At 40.4% G+C, this 20,752-nt stretch overlaps 1 protein-coding gene across 4 annotated transcripts in view; it reads left to right on the top strand.

The window, feature by feature from the left end:
• The window catches only part of APP (amyloid beta precursor protein), a 178,328-nt gene that overhangs the window by 30,784 nt on the left and 126,792 nt on the right, over window positions 1-20,752 (top strand). The window lies entirely within an intron of this gene.

The following is a 20,752-nucleotide window of genomic DNA, read 5'->3' as shown; positions in this document are numbered from 1 at the left end:
TATATAAGTACCAATCTGGTATTACTACAACCACATCTGCATTTTTGTTTACAGGACCCCTTAACCTCCCCTTCAATTAACAGAATTATGGGGTCTCAATGTTCCAGTGCCTCCTCATTTTAAACCGGGTTCTAAAGTCCACTCCTATTTACTTGAATAAGAATAGGCTGCAGTACCAGACACAGCCACTATGAAAATAATCGGGAACCTCTGGGGTCGGACCCTCCCAGATCAATTAATGATGACCATGTTCCTGAATAACCCATGTAAGCAACCACATGTAAGAGGAAGTTGGAAGAACGTTTGACTCCAGTCACCTTTTTTGTCAGATTTTTTACAAGGTGAAGTGGTGAGACGAGATTGACACTTCCAAATTGCTGTGAAAAATAAATTAGATTTAAATGAAGGCAATTGCCACTTATTACCAAGCATCGAATTAAAGCCCTGAAGGATCTGCATTCCTAAATGTTCATCGGCCTGTCTGAGACTTTCTAAAATAAGCAGCATATTCTATATGTCTGGCTTTAGGAGAACATAGTTTACATATTTGGCCTAGTATAGACCTATACTATACTTCTGAAGGACTTTAAAAATGTAGACTTTGATGGAATCTACATAAGAAGATAGGGTGTGTCACTTAAAGTGACTCTGTACCCACAATTTGACCACCCTAAACCACTTGTACCTTTGCATAGCTGCTTTTGATCCAAGATCTGTCCTGCATTCCAATCGGCAGGTGATGCAGTTATTGTCCTAAAAAAGAACTTTTAAAACGCATAGCCCTGTGTCCTACAGGCGTGGCTTAGAATATCTGTGCCCTAACTTTGCACCACCCCTCTGTCCCTCCTCCCCACCCTCTTCATCATTAGGAATGCCACTGGAACATTTTCTCCATGCTGAACATTTGCACAGGTGCCTTAACGATCCAGCCTATGTGCCGGGCTGACACAGGTGGGGAATAGGAGGCAATCTGCCTGGAGAATTCCTAATGATGATGGCGGGGAGGAGGGACGGAGAGGTTGTGCCACAAAATCTAGGCCAGTCCCGTAGGGTACGGGGCTGCCAGTTTAAAAGTTGTTTTTAAGACAATAACTGCATCACCTGCCGAACAGACCGCAGGACAGATCTTGGATTAAAAGCAGCTATCCGAAGGTACAAGTGGTTTGGGGGGTCAGATTGTGGGTACAGAGTCGCTTTAAAGCAAATTTACTAGCAGTACATTTGCTTCAAGTTTTGCACATGTATAGAACAGCGCTGGTGCTGCGGTCCCTCTTCTGAACCGCAGCCCGATTCCCGTGCATGGCATCAGTCTATTACTGAGCACTGTCCCGGGCTGAAGCACTGGAGGCAGGCTGGCCCGCCCCTCTGACACAACACCAATCAATGGAGCCGCATCATAGAGGGCAGGAGTTTCCTCCCACTGCGGGGGTGCGGGCCTGCCTCCAGTGCTTCAGCCCGGGCCAGTGCTTGGTAATAGACCAGCACCGTGCACGGGAACCGGGCTGCGGTTCAAAAAAGGGACTGCAGCGCCAGCTTCCTCACGTCCGCACTGTTCTATTCATGTGCAAAGCTTAAAGCAAGTGTACTGATGGTACATTCGCTTTAAGTGCAATCCACATTGTGTGATCCTATAGTCAATACATATGTAGACTGCCACATCCATTCCACCTTAATGTGGGGGAATAGTTAGTCTTAAGTATAGGGCTATTAGATCAAGTGCTGATCATAGTAATCTGTGCTCGATTATTCAGTTGGAATGTGCGCCGGACAAGTGCTGGATCATTCAGGAGGCCCTTAAAGGGGTACTTCTTTCAATCAGCTGGTGTCAGAAAGTGCCAGAGATTTGTAATTTACTTCTTTTAAAAAATGTCCAGTCTTCCAGTACTTATCAGCTGCTTGATGTCCTGCAGGAAAGGGGTGTATTCTCTCCAGCCTAACACAATGCTCTCTACTGCCACCTCTGTCCATGTTAGGAACTGTCCAGGGCAGTAGCAAATATCCCCATAGAAAATCTCTCTTGCTCCCCAGACTGGAAAAAATACACCACTTCCTGCAGGACATACAGTAGCTAATAAGTACTGGAAGATTGGATTAGAGTTTTTTTTTATATATAAATAAATTACTTTCTGATATGAATTTATTTGAAAGAATATTTTTGGGTGAATTACCCCTTTACCATCATCAAATAATGTTGTAATCGGCAAACAAATAAGAGTTTTTCAACTGATCACTGGCCCTCTTACTTGAGCCGATTATGTCATAAACTGATATTGCATATGAACACTGTGGATGGGGGTGTGGGGGTTGTACTTGGGGCCCCAATCCATGAGCCATAATCTCTTTCTGTACAAGTGGCTCCCATTCTAAAAGACTCAACCATGCTTGTATAACAATGGCAGCCATTCATCTGAATGACCACAGCTTTTCCTGGAATCTGGTATAAGCCATGGATACATAATCATTTTGCCTGAATGGATACATGAAGTAAGACTTGGGACCATCCACTTATGGTCCGTGTCCTGAAAGGGGTCATAATGGTGGCTGAATTAGTTGTGACTCTTAAAGGGAATGTTTCATCAGAAAATGACTTATTGTTTAAATTATTTTATTTTAAACAGGCATCTTAAGAAATGTTGGTGAAATTTTTGTCTAATTTTCAATTTCTCTATCTAAATTATAAAATAATCCTGAGCTCCTGCAGATTTTTTTCTCACCACTGAGGTTAAAACTAAGCTAAAACCTCCTGTTGTGTAGTGATAAGAAAAGGCTGCTGTAAAGTAATCTGTACAGCATTGCAGCATCATGTGAAACCAGTAGGTAGAGGAGACAATAGCAGCTTCCTCTTCAGAGGTCACTGAGCACGCTCAGTAATGTTTCACATTCATCTCAAAGGGACAGACTGTGTATTGTTGTCTATGTCCATGAGGCTTGCTGTAAAGCGTGTCACTAAATGCTGTTAAAAGCAGCTCACTCAACATGACAGCCTACATAACAATGTACAAAAAGTACAAAAATACAGTCAGAAAATAGAAACAGAATAAAATAAAAGAACTATTTTTTTGTATCTGAGTAAAAGAAAATCCAGATATAAGTTCCCTTTAAGTTCTAAGAATTTTTAGCAGTTTCACAGACAATGGAAATTTTAAAGAAATTCTCCTTAATTATGGGTTCATATATCTTTGAGTGAAATGTCTCATTTTGGATACAGAATCCCTTTATGGATTGAGCACAGGTAGGGCTTCCATTCATATAACCGGCCATCAGCTCCAATTACAGACAGCACAGTGACAATTATTGATACATTTCCTGTTATTCACCATTCTCCAACATGATTTGTGTATTTTCCACAAAATAACTTAATACGGCCATCAAATGGCGCTGTTGACATTTTATGGTGAAGTAGAATAGGTATAATGGCTTCTAGAACAGTCCTGATTATATGCCGGCCTATTGTTTTGGACAATGGATAACACTATGCTGCCGGGGCCTTGTAATTCTACAGCCATGTGATATTTTCATGTCATTGTTGTCAAACAAAAGCTGTAATGAGAGCAGCAAGATAAGAGTGAATACTGAGCCCTGGTTGGGGCCTATCTCTAATCAACGCTAGAAAATCCACCCCTTCTGTACTGTGATTTATAAAAATATTTAACCCTTTCTATATGAAAGATAGGAACTTAAAATGAGTGATTTGTAATCCAAATTCATGTAATCTGTTGATTTAAAGGGGCTGAATAGTTTACATGGATGTATGAATCAACAGTTAAGAGGATGTAAGGAACTTTGTAATATATCTTATCAGAGAAAAAGGGGTGAAAAAGTTGTTGATATTTTCTAATTTATCGTAAATATTTAAAATGTTTTGCAAATATTGTTACTCATTTTCAAATAAAAGATTGACTAAAGAGAGTCAGAGGTTGCTTAACTCTGTACTACTGCTCTATATCATCCTCCATGCTTCTACTGCTCCTATGTAGAAATCAGCTGTACTCTTGAAAGCTTGCACTATTGGCAAGTCAGCCTGGCTGTGCTATCAGCACACTGTGAGATATCATATAATTCTGTCCCATATCCCTAAAAGTAGAAATTTGGTACACTCCAACCAAAACGTAGAAAAAGAGATCGCCACTATGGTCATATGAACAGAGTCTTATTAGGATGTCACGCTGATATATTGTCAATAGTCATTAAGTGGGGTGCTCACTCCAAAGAGGTTAAGAATCCAGTTATATAACAGTAAACAAAAGGGAGTAATCGTTAGGACACTCACCATAAAACGTGACCTTTATTTCAATCTATTAAAACCATCATAATACAACGGACGACCAGGACGCCAGCACTATGCAGTAAACCTGACAGCTGTTTCGCGTACGTCAGCATGCTTCTCCAGACGTAGAACACTCCCACTAGTCGTTATATGGTGAGTGACCTACCGATTACTCCCTTTTGTTTACCCCAACCAATGCATTCCATTGTGCTGCTATTATAAATATTGTATTTGGGCATGCTTTTGCCTGCATGTGATGCTCAGGTTGTACACCTGCCCCCTTAATGTCTTGGAAGTCTTAGTTCTAAAATGCAGAACTGCCAAAATTGAGCACTGGGGAGCTGAAGGCTTCAGTCTCCCTCTACTCCCCAAAAATCCAAGAGAATTTAGAAAACACCCCTCCCCCTCTGCCCCAGAGATCAAAAATACAACAAGCCAGTGGCATCGGCAACAACACTTGGTAATATTACATAGTTTTAAAAACGATCAAAGCCATGTCTGACGGTAGCCTTGGGGGTATTTGGTTGAAGCTTATTCGACTAACAGGACCCGTAGATGAAGCTTAAAGCGATGGCTCCAGATCTGAGTCCTTTGTGTTTTTGGCTATCTCTCCTCACACATCTGTAATCCGTATAATATCCTATTGGACAAGGTCTATGTACATAATACCTGGCTAACGCTAATGTGGTACGAGATTGAAATCCCTGTAATGAAAAACAGCCAGAAGCTAATTGTTCGGTGCAGATTATTGCCGCTGACTTTGAGAAGGCCGGAATTATTGGCGTTTATCTCTGTTTTACATATTTAACCTGGAACTCGACTTCTCCTTCCACCTCTGCCGTTCCCTCATTTAACCCCGTGGCCTCGGCTAAGTCTCATTAACCTTCTGTTCTCTTCTTTGCTTCCATTGCTCGCTCTTCATTAAAGAAGTCTTAAGAGCTAAAAATCCAAACGTGGAGTTAAATGATTTATTTTGAGATGTAATCTCCGGGACAAATCGAGAAATATTTCCATAGAATTTGGGGCAAAGGTGTCCGTCAGAATAGAGTTGTATTTTCCCGTCCTGACTTTGATCTGGAGTCTGTTATGTCATGTCTCGTTCCCTCTCTCCTTTGTATTCTGTTCGGTCCTCCTCTCCGCCTCTCTGCTCCGTCTGGGTCCTCATCACTCATTGCTATCCTTCTCTTGCTTTTCATTGTTATTTTTCTTTCAGTCTCAATTTCTTAGCCTGCTCAATGCCTTAATAGAACATGAAGAGTGGAGCAAAAGTGCACCTGGGTTTTATATTGTTGCATTTTTCACACTTCAGCTCCATTTAAAGGTGAACTACATAGACTTAGATAGAACGCCGCCAAATGATAGAAAATAGCATCTGTGTATGTATATCCAGAATAAATTGCACGTGTCCTCTAAAATCTTTTTTAACAGGTGCTGACTCCTCCTGTCTCGACTATCTTCTTCTCTTAAAAGGGTTGTTCAGAAAAAATTAAATAAATAATATATCTATATTCTTTTAAATCAACTGGTGCCAGAGATTTGTAATTTACTTCTATTAAAAACTCTCAAGTCTTCCAGTAATTATCAGCTGCTATATGCCCTGCAGGAAGTGGTGTATTCTTTCCAGTCTCACACAGAGCTCTCTGCTGCCACCTCTGTCCATGTCAGGAACTTTCCAGAGCAGTAGCAAATCTCTATAGAAAGACTGACTGACTGACTGGAAAGAATACCACTTCCTGCAGCAGCTTGAAGGAGCTGGTAAATACTGGAAGATGAGAATTTTCTGGCTCAGTTTCATTTGAAAGAATTTTTTTTTTTCTGAACTACCCCTTTAATACCTACCTGTCTGCAATCTGTACATGTTCAACCCACCCCAAACACTAAATATTTTATGACATGGAGAGAAAGGAGCTGCTGCACATCACACCTATGGCTGACTCTAATGCCACTCGGCTACATTTAAAAACCAACGCCAGGATGTTATATAATTTGATCAAACCATATTGCCCCATGTACCACGTGCTGGTCTCCTGGTTCACACGGGTCCCTACACTAATTCCACACTGTCGGTCAGCGACCACCAACCCCGCAAAGTGTGCACAAACAGGGAAGGGAGGCCATGGAATGGCCCCGCAACCCCAATGTCACAGGACCAAACCCAAAGGGCCCCCCAAAACCCAGTTGGCACCACCGGTGGAGAAAGCTGCCGCCAAAAAACACAGGTTTGAATATGCTCTTGTACTCTCCATTACTGCTGCAGAAAGAATGGAAAAGATAGGAGGTACTGACATGTGAGCACAGGTGTACTAAATATTGTATCTTTACCAGCAAAATAACTAGAGAAAAATAAGTATTGGAGAGGAAGTGGGAAGGGGGGAGATGATGCTGCACAGGCTGTGTATGACATTCTTGCTATGAGAGGGGAGGAGGTAGAAAATTAGAAAACATCTGATGAGGAGAGGAGATGGAATAGCTCTGTAGACTGTTGAACTGTTAGGTGTTTTAATATGTGTGATGCATGCAGTGATTTAATATGTTTGATGCATGCAGTGAGAGGGAGCCGCAAGGTTTGAAGTGTTTGATAGGGGAGAGCACATAGCACAGATCTCTAAACAATAGAAATGTTTGCTGATCACATTACATCCTAGAAATTGATTGCAAATTCTGGAATAGGAGAATGAGTGGATTGAAGGGGGATGATGCTGTAGTCCATCCTGGCTGTGACACTTATGCGGTGAGAGGACTGTTGTTTTAAAATAACAGCCGTTATTTGCCATTAAATGCCGGCCATCCACTAAATATCAAGTGTGTGAACATAGGGGGAGATTTATCAAACTTGGTGTAAAGTGAAACTGGCTCAGTTGCCCCTAGCAACCAATCAGATTCCACCTTTTATTTTCCAAAGAGTCTGTGAGGAATGAAAGGTGGAATCTGATTGGTTGCTAGGGGCAACTGAGCCAGTTTCACTTTACACTATGTTTGATAAATCTTCCCCATAGTCTTTCTGTTTTTTCAATCCCCTCCTGGTTTTGGTGGAAAAATACTGACCAAATTGCTGAGCAAAAATAATGTGTGGGAACATAGCCTAAAGCTTGAAGACAGTAGATATTATTCTTCAGTATCTATCAAGAATTCATCTTCTAAGAAGACAGTCAGGCTGTCATAGAATATATAGATCTGACAGGTTTTTCTTGTCCTAGTTGGTTAGTGTCAGATGTCACCCAGGGCTCAAATATATAAAACTACCAGAACAATTAGCGGTTATATCTCCTGTAGAGATTGGGCCCCACATACAGTGGAGGAAATTTATGAATGATGAAAAGACTTTAAATGTGCCAGGGTTATGACAGTGGATGAGACTATTTAGTACATTGTTGACTGTCTAGTCCAGAGATGGGGAACCTTCGGCCCTCCAAATGGCTTTGTCTGCCCAGGCATAATGACAGATGTTTTTTTGCAAAAAAATAAAGATTCTCCATCCCTGGTCTAGTCTAAACAAGTTTTCTGATTCCTTAGACCCCCTACCCCAAAAATGCGATTAATTTTTGTGTTCGTTCTAGTTAACGTATGTGGCTTCAATGAATGCATGACTAAAGCTATCTATATACATAGCCAGATGTCTCTCCCAGTCTCCCTGTACACATGAACTTTTAACTTGACCAAGCCATGTTCTAAATGGGGCAGAGGGGAAAGCCTCTGCCAGGCTCCTGTGGCCGTATTATATTTGCCTGGCAACAAAAGGACTGGGCAGTAGAGCTGAACAACAGTAACATTTGCTAAATCTAATGAATTGGCCATCGATTTGTTTATTCTTGAAAAAGTCATCCTGCTTTCCAAATGTTCCAATTCCCTGGAGGGTATGAGACTTTGAGGTCTCCCCGAACTGTGTCGTCCCAGACATCATGAGAAAAACGGATCACTTGGAAAGCAGAATAGATATTTTAGGAATAAAAGAATTTAAAGGCGATTAATTAACGAGCGCCTCTGCTCGTGTAATAGACTTCATTATATGCACGGGCGGATTCCACCCTCCGTCCAAAGAATGAACTTGTTCATTCTTTGGACGGACAACAGAATCCGGCCGTGCATAGAATAGAGTCTATGACACAGGCAGAGATGCACCCGCTTCAGTCCGCCGGCGGGTGCGAGCTGCAGAATGCGCAACATGTTATCCGTTGCCATTCCTCAGTGTGCACGTACCCCAATAGTGGAAAGGTGAAATCCAACAGCCTAATCTTTCTGCCCCATGATATCTGCCATCAGAGAAAAGTCTGAAGGCCATCATGCACGCTAGATTGTTGGCCCATCCAACAAAAATCTACAGGTTCAGCCAACCTATATCCAACTTCTATAGCCAGTTTAAAGGGGTTAGCCAACGTTAGAAAAACACGGGCGCTTTCTTCCCGAGACAGCAGCACTCTTTACTCTAGTTTGGGTGCAGGTTTTGCTACTTTGTTTCATTGAAGTGAATGGAGCTTAATTACAAACCACGCCTTAACTGGAGACCAGAGACATGCTGTCTCTGAAAGAAAGTGGCTATGTTTTTGTAGCAATGGATAACCCATTTAAAGGGGTATTCAGAGTTGTATTCTTTTTTTTTTTTATGTGATTTCCCTTATACACCCTTCTGCCACGTTTTTAAGGAAACAGCTATGTTTCACAACGTTCTTTTGTTTAGAGCCAACATGTGCACTGCCCACTCAGCCAATCAGCGATCTCAGCAGTATCCTACCTCAACATTTGCTTGGCTAAGTGACTACCACCTACTGACCCCCAAACAAAAGAAACGTGGAACAGGAAAAGCTTTGAGAGAAGAAGTGAGCAGGGTCAAGAAAGGTAAAAATAGTTGTATAAAGATACATTTTTAGAGGAATAATACAATTTATGACAGTCAGACACATGTAGTCGTAGTCAGATGTTCATGGTTCTTTAGAGGAATAATACAACAATTAATGACAGTCAGGTCAGGAACAAGTAGGCAAAGTCAGATGTTCATGGTTCTTTAAAGGGGTTATCCAGTGCTACATAAACATGGCGACTTTCTTTTAGAGACAGCACCACTTTTGTCTCCAGTTTGTGTGTAGACTTGCAACTTAGTTCCATTAAAGTGAATAAAGCTTGATTGCAAACCACACCTGAACTGAAGATAAGAGAGGAACTTTCTCTAGAAGAAAGTGGCCATGTTTTTGTAGCGCTGGATAACCCCTTTAAAGGGAACCTGTCATCCCTTTAATGCTGTGTGGAAGAGTCCCCAGTGGCTTCCCTTGCCCCATCAGTGTTGATTGATAGCTCTTTCTCTCTATCTCTGGCTTTGATTGATTAATCTCTTTTTATACCCAAACAGAGAGATCTATCAATCTAGTCTTATGTAAAGCCACTGGGGACCTGCCCGATTATTCAAACAAATTATGTATACCACCTCCAAGATGACTCATTCAGGCAGCATGAAATTGATGACAGGTTCCTCCTATACAAGACCTCGTTCACAACATAGAAGCCTGTGGGTCCATCAGAATCCATTTTTATGGATCCATTGTAAACCGAAGCCAAGAGGTTGACTAGTGTGAACAAAGCTTATAAAGAAGGATATAATCCAATTAAACGTATCATGTAGATTCTTATACACTTGACGTAATTAGGCAAAGACTGTTTTTGCATTAGCGCTCACTCTTAAAGACTTGATGTATTCCCCTGGGGAGAACCTTCTGTACTGTGGAAAGGGTTTGCTTAATGATGAAATATCCATTAGTTGGGGAAAAAAGCGCAAACTCCCCAGGATTCCTGCCTGATAGTCTGCACTTGTTATTAGCCAGGGAAAGTCATACAATGGCGGGTATTTTTACGCTGGAAGTGACTATTTTTGTGGCGTTTTTTTTTTTTTCTAGAATGTTCCATTTCTCTAAACATATTATTATACCTCTGCAAGAAGAAATAAAAAAAAAAATATATCAGCTGCTCCCCTCACCGTCTGTACAATATAATCATCGCTAAATTGCTAGCCTAATTTTGCATTAATGGATGCTTTTATGAGAAACTCTGAGAAACTAATCTCCTTAAAAGCCCTTATTACAATTGCTGCAGGAGAGTCGGGGAGTCGCTGATTGCCAAAAAACACTCCCCAAAAGGGATTAAACAAATAATGGATGGAAAGCTGGGTTCCTCTATGATAGAACAATCGGTTATTTCTATATATTCTTCTTTATAATAAATGCATTTGAGCCTATTTAATTACTCCATCATCAGTTGATATAAGCGTTGATAAGTTGATATGAGCTGCTGAAAATCCTCACTTCCTGGTCCGTTCTGTCTCCATTCTACTGCCCCTTCCCCTTCTGAGACAGAGGTCACATGATCTCTGTTTCTTCTGTTGCTAGGCAAGCCGTAACACTTGATTTTTTAATCCCGCCCACCACTGTCATCACACAGTGATCACTTGGCCAAGGGTCGAGAAACCACAGCCTCTCCTGAGTAGTATTGGGGAAAGGAGACACTTTTATCTCTCTTGCAGTTGGTTTTGAGGTGCAATGCATGCTGGGAGATTTCCCATCCAGGTGCCATGATTTACAACTGGGATTATTGGTAAAAGTTAGGAGCTAAAGTAGATAAGTGGAAAGGGTGTCAATTAGCGGAAGATTGGTGAGTGCATCTATAGGCTAATGTTCATTTTTTATGAGATTGCAGGAGTTTCCCTTTAAGGACTTTAGTCACTCCAATCCGCTAAAGTAAACTCTACTCTGATATTGAGATAAAGAGGAAATATTAATATATTCATACTAGATCAGGAATGGGGGACCTTTAGTCCTCCAGCTTTTGCAAAGCTACAATTCCCATCATGCCTGGACAGCCAACCCGGCGCCTTTTCAGACCATATTAGTAAATCTCAACCACAGTTTTTTATGTTTTTGTGTTTATATTGTTTGCTCTTTCCCTTCTGTAATTTTTGTTTTCTGTCTTCCTCTGTTATCTTTTATCTACTTTACACCATTAATTAACCTGTCAGCGAAGGCCGTGCAGGTAAAATATGTTGCGCCTTTCCCAGTATATTTTTGGCATTATTTATAGCCGGCGCTAGGGAAGCACTGATCCATAAACAGTCTCACTTTGCAGTTCCTGCCTATTAAAATGCAGAAGGAGTTTTTTTGGCGGCACTTGCACGTACTTTTCTGAAGGGAAGCGATTAATCTCTGAGATGTGAATGATACATTGAACTACTTTCACAGATAGACTGGATCCCCATCTCAGTGCTGATCGGAATTTCAAATAGCCCCTGGAAGCCGATACCCTCTCTGGTCAGCGATCCGAGACAGAACAAAATGTCATATACTAGGTGTCTTTCATTGCACGTTAGAGTAACTTATTTCATTATGTTGTCTTGAGGGAATCAATGTGTCTACAGAAACATTAAAAAAAACTTATTAAAGAGAAGGAAAACCTTTTATTTTTTTCTGTTGCACTTAAATGCACTCTGGAAACTGTAGGATAGATTTCTGACTGTCCATAGCTTATTTAGTGTCTTATAACTTAGCTGCCATTAGGCCTACAGCTATTCCTTCCAACCACCAAGGTGGAGATTTGTCAAACATGGTGTATAGTAAAACTGGCTCAGTTGCCCCTAGCAACCAATCAGATTCCACCTTTCATTTTCAAGAGAATCTGTGAGGAATGAAAGGTGGAATCTGATTGGTTGCTAGGGGCAACTGAGACAGTTTCACTTTACACCATGTTTGATAAGTGTCAAGGTGTTCTCCATGGAAAGAGGGGATTAAGTCGATGGCCGATCCCTCTGGCGTTGGCTTATCTCATCTTCCATTAGAACATGCTCTATCCTTCCTTCCCTTGACATCGCCATCAATAGAGAGTTAAGGCTCTATTACAAAAGCGATTATCAGCCGTTGTCCTTCAATGATCTGCTGCCTTTGCTCTATGTAATAGGAGAGGCAGAAGAAGACCGCCGCTATCTCCTATGGGCTCCCAGAACGATCTAAAGATCGTCCTGCAGCCCTAGGGAGTCCTGGAAAATGTGGATACAGTCATGGTCATGATCCATGTTTGCCAGGATGAGCGTGCTCAAAGTTTTCTCGCCTGTAGTTCTTGTACACCACAATAATAAGCAAAAATAATGCAGGATTATAAAAGATTTACTTTTAAAAAAGGAATCTGAACAATGTAGATGTTGCAAAACATTTGTCTTTCTGATGCCACCTCTGTCCATGTCAAGAACTGTCCAGGGCAGGAGAGGTTTTCTATGGATTCTAGGGATTAGCTACTGCTCTGGACAGTTCCTGACATGGACAGAAGTGTCAGCAGAGAGCCCTGTGTGAGACTGGGAAGAATACACCACTTCCTGCAGGACATACAGCAGCTGATAAGCACTGGAAGACTTGAGATTTTTCAATAGAAGTAAATTCCAAATCTATATAACTTAAAAATCTCAATTGATTTAAAAGAAAAAAAAAATGTCATAGTACTCAATTAATAGGGTAGTCACAGCAATTAGAAAGCATCAGTGCAATACTTAGCACCTAAAGGGGAGTTTTATTTAAAGGATTATGGGGAAGTTGCCTGTGCTTTCAGGGCAGCCATATTGGTACCAAACTTTTTCAAAGAGTCTTGAATTTACGTAGAAGGTGAAGTGAAAAGAGTCAATGTACTGAAAAAATTGCAAAAACAATGTCAGGTGTACTATGGCGGTAGAGTCTTTTTAAAATTGACATTTTGTAAGGACGTGCATGATAACAAGTTTGTGTGTGTCTCATATCAAGCAGCCCGCAAATAGTCATCAGATAGAGACATCAGCAGGAGCTTTTTACTGGACTCCGCTCAGCAGTGAAAGCTTTCTGTGACACCATTAAAATGCACTGGGGAGAATAATATCATCTCTGTTCTGCTGAGTTAGCACTCAGTCATCTTACTATGTGCATGCTAAATGGTGCTGACCAATATTGCTTCCCTCCGTCACTCAGAGCCGTGGAAACAAGACCTTGACTCTATATTAAGCAGGTCTTTTTGAATTATATTGAATGTATACTTTATCTAATGGGGCAAGTGTTTAGAATATTGCAGTATTATAATGAATATTACACCAACTGATTACCCAGAAAGCGTGTATAATACAAGTAAGGACCCCCTGGCAATTTACTTTTCCAGGAAAAGATGTGTGTTGTTAGAAGCTTTGGCTTGCCCAGAAAGTCCTGATCAGGTCCTTACAGTATGACTTATTAGGGGAACCTTCACCACTAATGCAAGCAGCTCTAGACCTGGCCTGGCTTTGAGATATATGGTCATCTCATGAATAAATGGGCACAATACAACACCACACTACCTTGCAGTTGATTATTGCCGGGGGTTCAGGACCTGATAACTTAAAGGTGCACATAGACCAATCAACCAAGATGAACATGTGTGGGGTAATGTAAAATATAAGGGTATGTTCAGACTGAGGAATCGGCGCAGAGAAGTTCTGGTGGATTCTGTCGTTTGCCACAGCTCACGGTCGCGCGCATCTCTGCCTGTGCCATAGATCCATTCTATGGTTGGGTGGATTCCGCCGTCTATCCAAAGAATGAAGCTGTTCGTTTTTTGGATGGACGGTGAAAACCGCCCCCAACCATAGAATGGAGTCTATGGCACAGACGGAGATGCACCCAGTGGCGATATCTGCTGGAACTTCTCCGCGCGAATTCCTCAGTCTAAACATACGCTAACTCTAAACAATCATTTTAGCTGAGCTTTGGCTGGAAAGACATTAGACATGTTTGATAGGTAAAATATCTTATGTTTGGGGAAGAAGCTGTTTTTGAGAAAATATTGCTGGAGAGGTCGTATGTCGCAAACCCATAGACTTGCATTGTAAGTTTCTTTTGGTTACGTGACGCAATCGGAAGAAGAACACGCTTAGTTTGCTTTTCTCCAGTGATCAGGGTTTGAACATTCAGAACTCTTCTATTCAAATGTGTTGTTGTTTTTTTGTGTGTTTTTTTTTTTTTTTACAGTGCCCATTTTTCGGCTTTGTTTATAATCATTTGTGGCTCTATAAATTGATAGTCTTGAAAAAATTAGATGCCAATGTTTTCCTGGCACCTTTTGACTTTAATAGCCAAAATGTGTCCAGCTAGTGACTAAGTTCGGGTCATTTCCTGAACTCCTGAACATGTATATGATTTTACTTGTCCTCAAAAGGCCTTGGTCTTCTGTGCTTTTGGTCCAGGTCAACTGGTAACTACATTCGGGCCATTGAAGTCAGTGAGGCCCATGGCTGTCCGTGCACATATACATCTGCACCCTATTTTGATAGTTGGCACAATCATAATGTGAACAAAGCCTTAGGGGGACTTTTGTTTCTTTTTTTTGAGACCATTCCTTTTAGTATAATCTAAGGCTCAAAATATCACTTACCGTGATTAAAGACTGTTGAGCTCGAAACACACACATCTTTGTTCCGGTGTTATATTTTAATATGAAGAGATAAGGATACACTTTCAGGGAAATTGCTGGACCTTTAAGTGCCTTTGTTCTTGCGATATGTGTGTACCTCACCTGTTTGCTCTCTATAGTTGGCAAAGATCGGAACTTGCTTAGTATTCCTACTGTGATTACAGTTTGCGCGATAAGGAAGTGGAGAACTTGGGAGCATCTTTTATTTTTTTGCATTGTATTGTAAGACATAAAATATATGACAAATATAGTTTCTTTGGTCAAAAAGCCAAAAGGAGACATTTTTTTTTAGTTATTAGGACATATGGAAGTCATAAAGCGGGTCCTCATAAAAGGTTATCTATCCAGCATGAGGAATTTTTTTAAATGTAATTCTACCCTGTTGGAAAACATAATAAACATGTTATGTTTCCCTCTTCGCACTCCCTCGTGCCCCACTCTACTTCCAATATGAACTTGTCTCAGGAATGACTGCCTGCTCAGTCAATCACTGACGGAGACAAGACATCGGCGTGGACAGTGTTTGGCTGAGTGGGCTGTCACTCTCGAGACTAGCTAGAAGGGAGAGCCCCTCTATGAATGGACACCTTTCAATACTTTTTTTCCTTTTTAGTGGCCCCTCTATGGGAAGTGTCTGACCAGACAGATATTGCATTCGTATTTTTCTATTTTTTCCAGTGTTTTACTTTTGTCTTGGTGCACTGTATTTTATTATTTTTTTTTCATTTGGTGAACTGTTCTATTAACAATTTTTGTTACCGATATAAAATGTATCATGGTCTTACATATTTATTGTCTGCAGCAAGAAGGCAGAATAAAATGTAGCCGTTCTGTGATATATCTGCTGTTTCCACCGCAGTGCCACACTTTGTATTTATGATGGACCTTCCATAGCAGTTGCCAGTGTTATATGTTATTCGGTGGTGGGGTGAAATTTATTGGTATAGGAAATTGCTTAAATCTGTCTGATTGTATAAGACGGCACAGAACGTTTTTTCTACTGGTGTTTTATTATGGCAAACATAAAAAAATATGTTTCAGTATTGAATAGAAATACTCTGAGATCTTCTGCAAGTTCGTAGTGACCATTGATCATTCGAAGTAAAGTATTAGGGACAGTTGACTTTGCATTAGGACGACTTTGTTATTCGGATGGTGTCTCTAAATGATAGTTCAGGCGAAGAGCTAGCTTTACACTGGCCGTAGACATTACATAATGGGTATCTGCTAAGACATTGGCAAGTTGGGCTTATTCAGCCGATCCTCATCCTTTTAGGTTGGGGCTACACCGCCATATGGGCAGTTTTTGGGCTTGGTGTTGGTAGGAATTGGGCAAATGCACTTTTTTTGATGGAAATGTTAAGTCTGTGTCAGCTGACATTTTGGAAGTCTTGAATTATGGAACTTTTTCCCAACTTCAAGGGGATTTGATGATTAACCATCTAGAGTGTATACTATACCCATCTATTTAATCCCTGCCACATTCAGCACTACCACCCCAGTCCTAGAAACGTTTTCTAATTTGAACTAAGTTGAACAACCCCTTTAAAGAGGATGTCTGGTGTAGAAGCCTCATTTTTAAATATCCCTATTATTTCCTTACTAAGTTAAAGTGAGTTCACACTACGGAATCCGTGTGAATAAGTTCCGTCGGGTTCCGTCACTTGTACCCACTCGTGCTGGCGCACATCTCCGCTGGCTCCATAGATACCATTCTATGGCTGGGCCCATTCCGCCGTCCGCTGAAAAAAGTGACGCAAGTGGGTACGGGCAACTGAATCCACCGACCTTCTCTGCGCGGATTCCTTAGTGTGAACCCACGCTTAAAGGAAAAGGACCACTATCAAGGGTTTTGTCCCTGGAAAACCAAAAACGTTAACTTTCATGGGAACCGTGTAATTCTTAACTTCACCTGTGGTTGTGTTGCAAGGAAAACTAGGTTTTGCCACTAGATTCTCTCCAAGATTGGAGGTAAACAGTGGGGGCTCCCAGTAGTGGAACAACCTGTGAAGCTAATCATTCAGTGTTCCGATAAAAAGTGATTGTGAAAATCAGACCATCCCATTTCTAATTATTTTATTAAAGAGCCCTACATGTTGGAATTACAAGAAAATCTCTTACAGATGATCACCCAAAATTGATAATTGGTCAACTGAAAATCCTTCATCTCAAATCTGGTCTTGATATGAGGGTGGTCTTTTGCAATGGTTTCTTTGTATTTTCAGTGTTCTCACAAGAGATCGTTCTGAGTCATTGTCTTGCATGAGAAGATCTTGACCTGTTTGTTGTTAAATGGTACAGTAGGCAAAACAAACTTTTTATTAGTCCAGGTAAATACCAGTGCCGGAAATCTCAATGTTGAGTTTTATCCCTCATACTGTTTCTCACTACTGTTTCTCAGTCATGATAAATTTTTTTTTTGTTAGCATAGCTATGTCCCTGCTGAATGTAGCATTTACCTGTCAGATCGGTGCGAAGCACATTGTGATTGAGCCATCAGAAAAGTGGTAAAAAAGCAAATAAAGATGTTTGAGGAGCTCTCATGAATTAATTTTTACAAGTACGTCAAAACAACAGATGACAAGTGGACTAAATCATAAAGTTGCAGAGTTTATGTAGATGAAACGTCAACATAAAGGAGATTGATCGTCATCCTGGCAAGCCGGAGACTGATAAGACATAGGAACAGATGGCTGTAAAACAAAGTGTGATTCCCAACAAAGTACTTCATAATGAATAAACACTTCTGGTAAATAAAGCATTCGGCGAAAATGTGTCATGCTTGGAGCTTGTCATGGACTGTAAAGGAAGATGGTGGTAGACTGTATTCTAGGTGGCTCTGGTTGCATCTCTGCCATATGAGATGTCATTGCCTCATAGCTTTGTCATAAATGAACCTCCCGCCATGTAGACATCAGAAAATGATGACACTTTTGGTTAAAATTGTTGACAAAGCCAAGTTAATATGGCTCATTGAGACCCAACAGTTATATATTATGGAACTCTATGCACTTTGTGCTGCCATAGAAGTATCCCATTGATGTTCCATTTTCTTCCTTTGGAAGCCATATGTTGTACCTTGAAGTTCTATATTCATCCTTAGAATCCATGTAGCGCCCTTTAAAGTTCCATATTCCTCTTTAGGAACCATGATCTTCCCATTTGAAGGACCATAGTATCCCTTAGATTATGGAACGTCTGTAGGGTACCATATGGCTTATAAGGGACAATATAGAAGCTCAAGGAAGGATACATGGCATCTAAGAGAAAACATTAAACATCAAAGGGGTACCATATGGCTTCTCTGGTTGGAAACTGTGTGTTCCCCCTTAAAATTTCATATCCCTCCATAGAAGCCATGGGGTACCCCCTTGAGGTTCTATATTCTCTATTATTTATGCAGAACTTCAAAAGGACACCAAATTGCTTCTAAGGTAGAATATGGAACCTCAAAAGGGCATCACGTGGCTTCTCTCTTATACGTTATGTGTTACCTCTTGAAGTTCAATATTCCACCTTAAAAGCCTTGTGGTGTCTCTGGGAGTCTGAGTAAAGAATATGGAAACTAAGGCAAACCATGTAGTTTCTAATGGAGAATATGGATCCCCAAAGTAATGTCAAATGGCTTCTAAGAAAAACTTGAGCTTCCCATATAGGCAGCTCAGTGGAGGAGAACTACTTCTAGCTAGTTACTTTACAGTCTGAAAAAGTGTATTATTATTATTTATTATTATTATTTATTATTATTATTATTATTATTATTATTATTATTATTATTATTATTATTATTATTAATAATATTATACTTTTTTTTTAATCTTATTTCTGTATTTGGTGTTAAATTATTATTCTGACTCCAGGGTTAGTTCCTTATCTTTTCCCCACCCTTTTAATAGAGAACAGACTGTAAGGCCAGAATATTACTCCTGTCTAAGTCTGTGCAGGTTCCAGTAACACTGGATTTCATTTTTTTTTTATATTTTACTTTTTTTTTATTATTATTTTTTCTTTTCCAAGGCAATTTTCCTCAGACAGAACAATTTCATGCCATTTATAGAAAGCCTTTTATCGAGAACATTTTAAGACGGGCAAAAATCCTTAATGACTGAATGGCGAGTTGTCCCTTTTGCAGTTTTCCGTCATTAAAATGTATGTTCACTGAACAATGTTTTGAATATGAAATTGTAATACTCTTAACTCGGATTACATACAGTGCTCATATTGTACTCTTTGAATTGTCCCAGCAGGATACCCATAGAAAATGGAATATATTATACAGTGGGAGTCAGTATTACCATAATATTGGGAGTTTATAGGCAGTGAATAGGCTTATTATGATTTATGCGCCAAATGTCAATATTAACTTTTTCATTTCTTTCACATTATTCCCTTTTTTACTGTTTTCTATGTGGAAAATATGGGTTGACAGTCTTTATTACAGGTTAAGGCCATTGCATACAATGCCTGGGATTTTTCAGTGTGTATTTAATAATTGATCTATATTTCAGGAATCTTCCTTACAAAATGGTTTATATCACAGCGTAATGTCATTTATTTGTTGGAGTTATCTTTTTATCCTTTATTCCGACTAAATGAGTCGTTCAGAAATGCATGAATAGCAGTCTGATAACTTGTAACGATCTCAAGAATTCCAACCATTTATGAATACTTGCCGCCGTCATGCAACTTTTTCCCTATTAGGATAACAGGAGTTGGCGTGTAATGCCAGAAATCCCAATAAAGCTCTAATGTGAGACTGCATGTGATTGGCCAGCATCAGTACATAGATATATCCATCATCATTGGACGTGCATGTAAAAAAACATTACCTGATTCCCACAGCCAAGGTCCCTGGTATAATTTATAATAGGGGTTTGCACAGTAATATTCACTTGATATGCCATATGCCTCATCTATGGGGGTCCCAATAGATCAGTCATGTCAAACTCTGGCCTGGGGTGCCATTATTTTTGGCCCGCCAGTCAATTCAAAGTTTGAAATACATCTGCCCCGCCATGGCTACCATAAACGAGACTATGGGAGGGCTGGCTACTATATTAGACTACGGGGAGGGCTGGCTACTATATAAGAGACTATGGGGAGGGCTGTCTACTATATGAGACTATGGGGGAGGGCTGGCTACTATATAAGAGACTATGGGGAGGGCTGTCTACTATATGAGACTATGGGGAGGGCTGTCTACTATATAAGAGACTATGGGGAGGGCTGTCTACTATATAAGAGACTATGGGGAGGGCTGTCTACTATATAAGAGACTATGGGGAGGGCTGTCTACTATATAAGAGACTATGGGGAGGGCTGTCTACTATATAAGAGACTATGGAGAGGGCTGTCTACTATATAAGAGACTATGGGGAGGGCTGGCTATTACATGGGTTGGGGTTTAATCATATTATAGCAATTTATCATGTCATTTATCATAGTGCACAGCGCTGGGAGGTGCACACCACTGACAGTGACAGGACCGCCACATTTGTGCTTCAATAATTATCAAGCTTGGCCCGGGACTTGGTCCAATTTTTTAATTTTGGCCCACTGTGTATTTGAGATTGACACTACTGCAATAGATGAATCAATAAAGTAAGTAAACATTAGTCATTTTATAGGGTGTCCAAAAAGTAGTGTTTCAGTATTTGGAGATCTCTGTTTTCTGTTTTTCAGTAGGAACTTTAGTTGAAATTCATAGGGTTTACCGATCAAAAATCCAGAGTCCAAGAGCACCCAAAAGGTGAAATCTTCATATCTTTATTGGGTAACAAAGTGCAAATACGATTTGACCAGGCATGATCTTGACAAAGACTCTGCCTGGTTAAAACATCATATTTGCACTTGGTTACCCAATAAAGACTTGAAGATTTCACCTTTTGGGTGCTCTTGGACTCTCTGGATTTTAGTATACTGGTCCATTTTACTTGGGTTGTGGGCCATCTTCTACTGCCTGCTATTGGATCATTTGGTGATGTTGGACTACTTTGCTCCAAAGGTTATACAGATCTGTTTGCCATGATGTGACGGACATACAGGTGTAGGGTG

The sequence above is a fragment of the Dendropsophus ebraccatus genome, chromosome 11 (genome assembly GCF_027789765.1).
Source record: "Dendropsophus ebraccatus isolate aDenEbr1 chromosome 11, aDenEbr1.pat, whole genome shotgun sequence".
NCBI lineage: Eukaryota > Metazoa > Chordata > Amphibia > Anura > Hylidae > Dendropsophus > Dendropsophus ebraccatus.
Note: the sequence above shows the minus strand (reverse complement) of the source record. Positions and strands in the feature narration are given on the sequence as shown.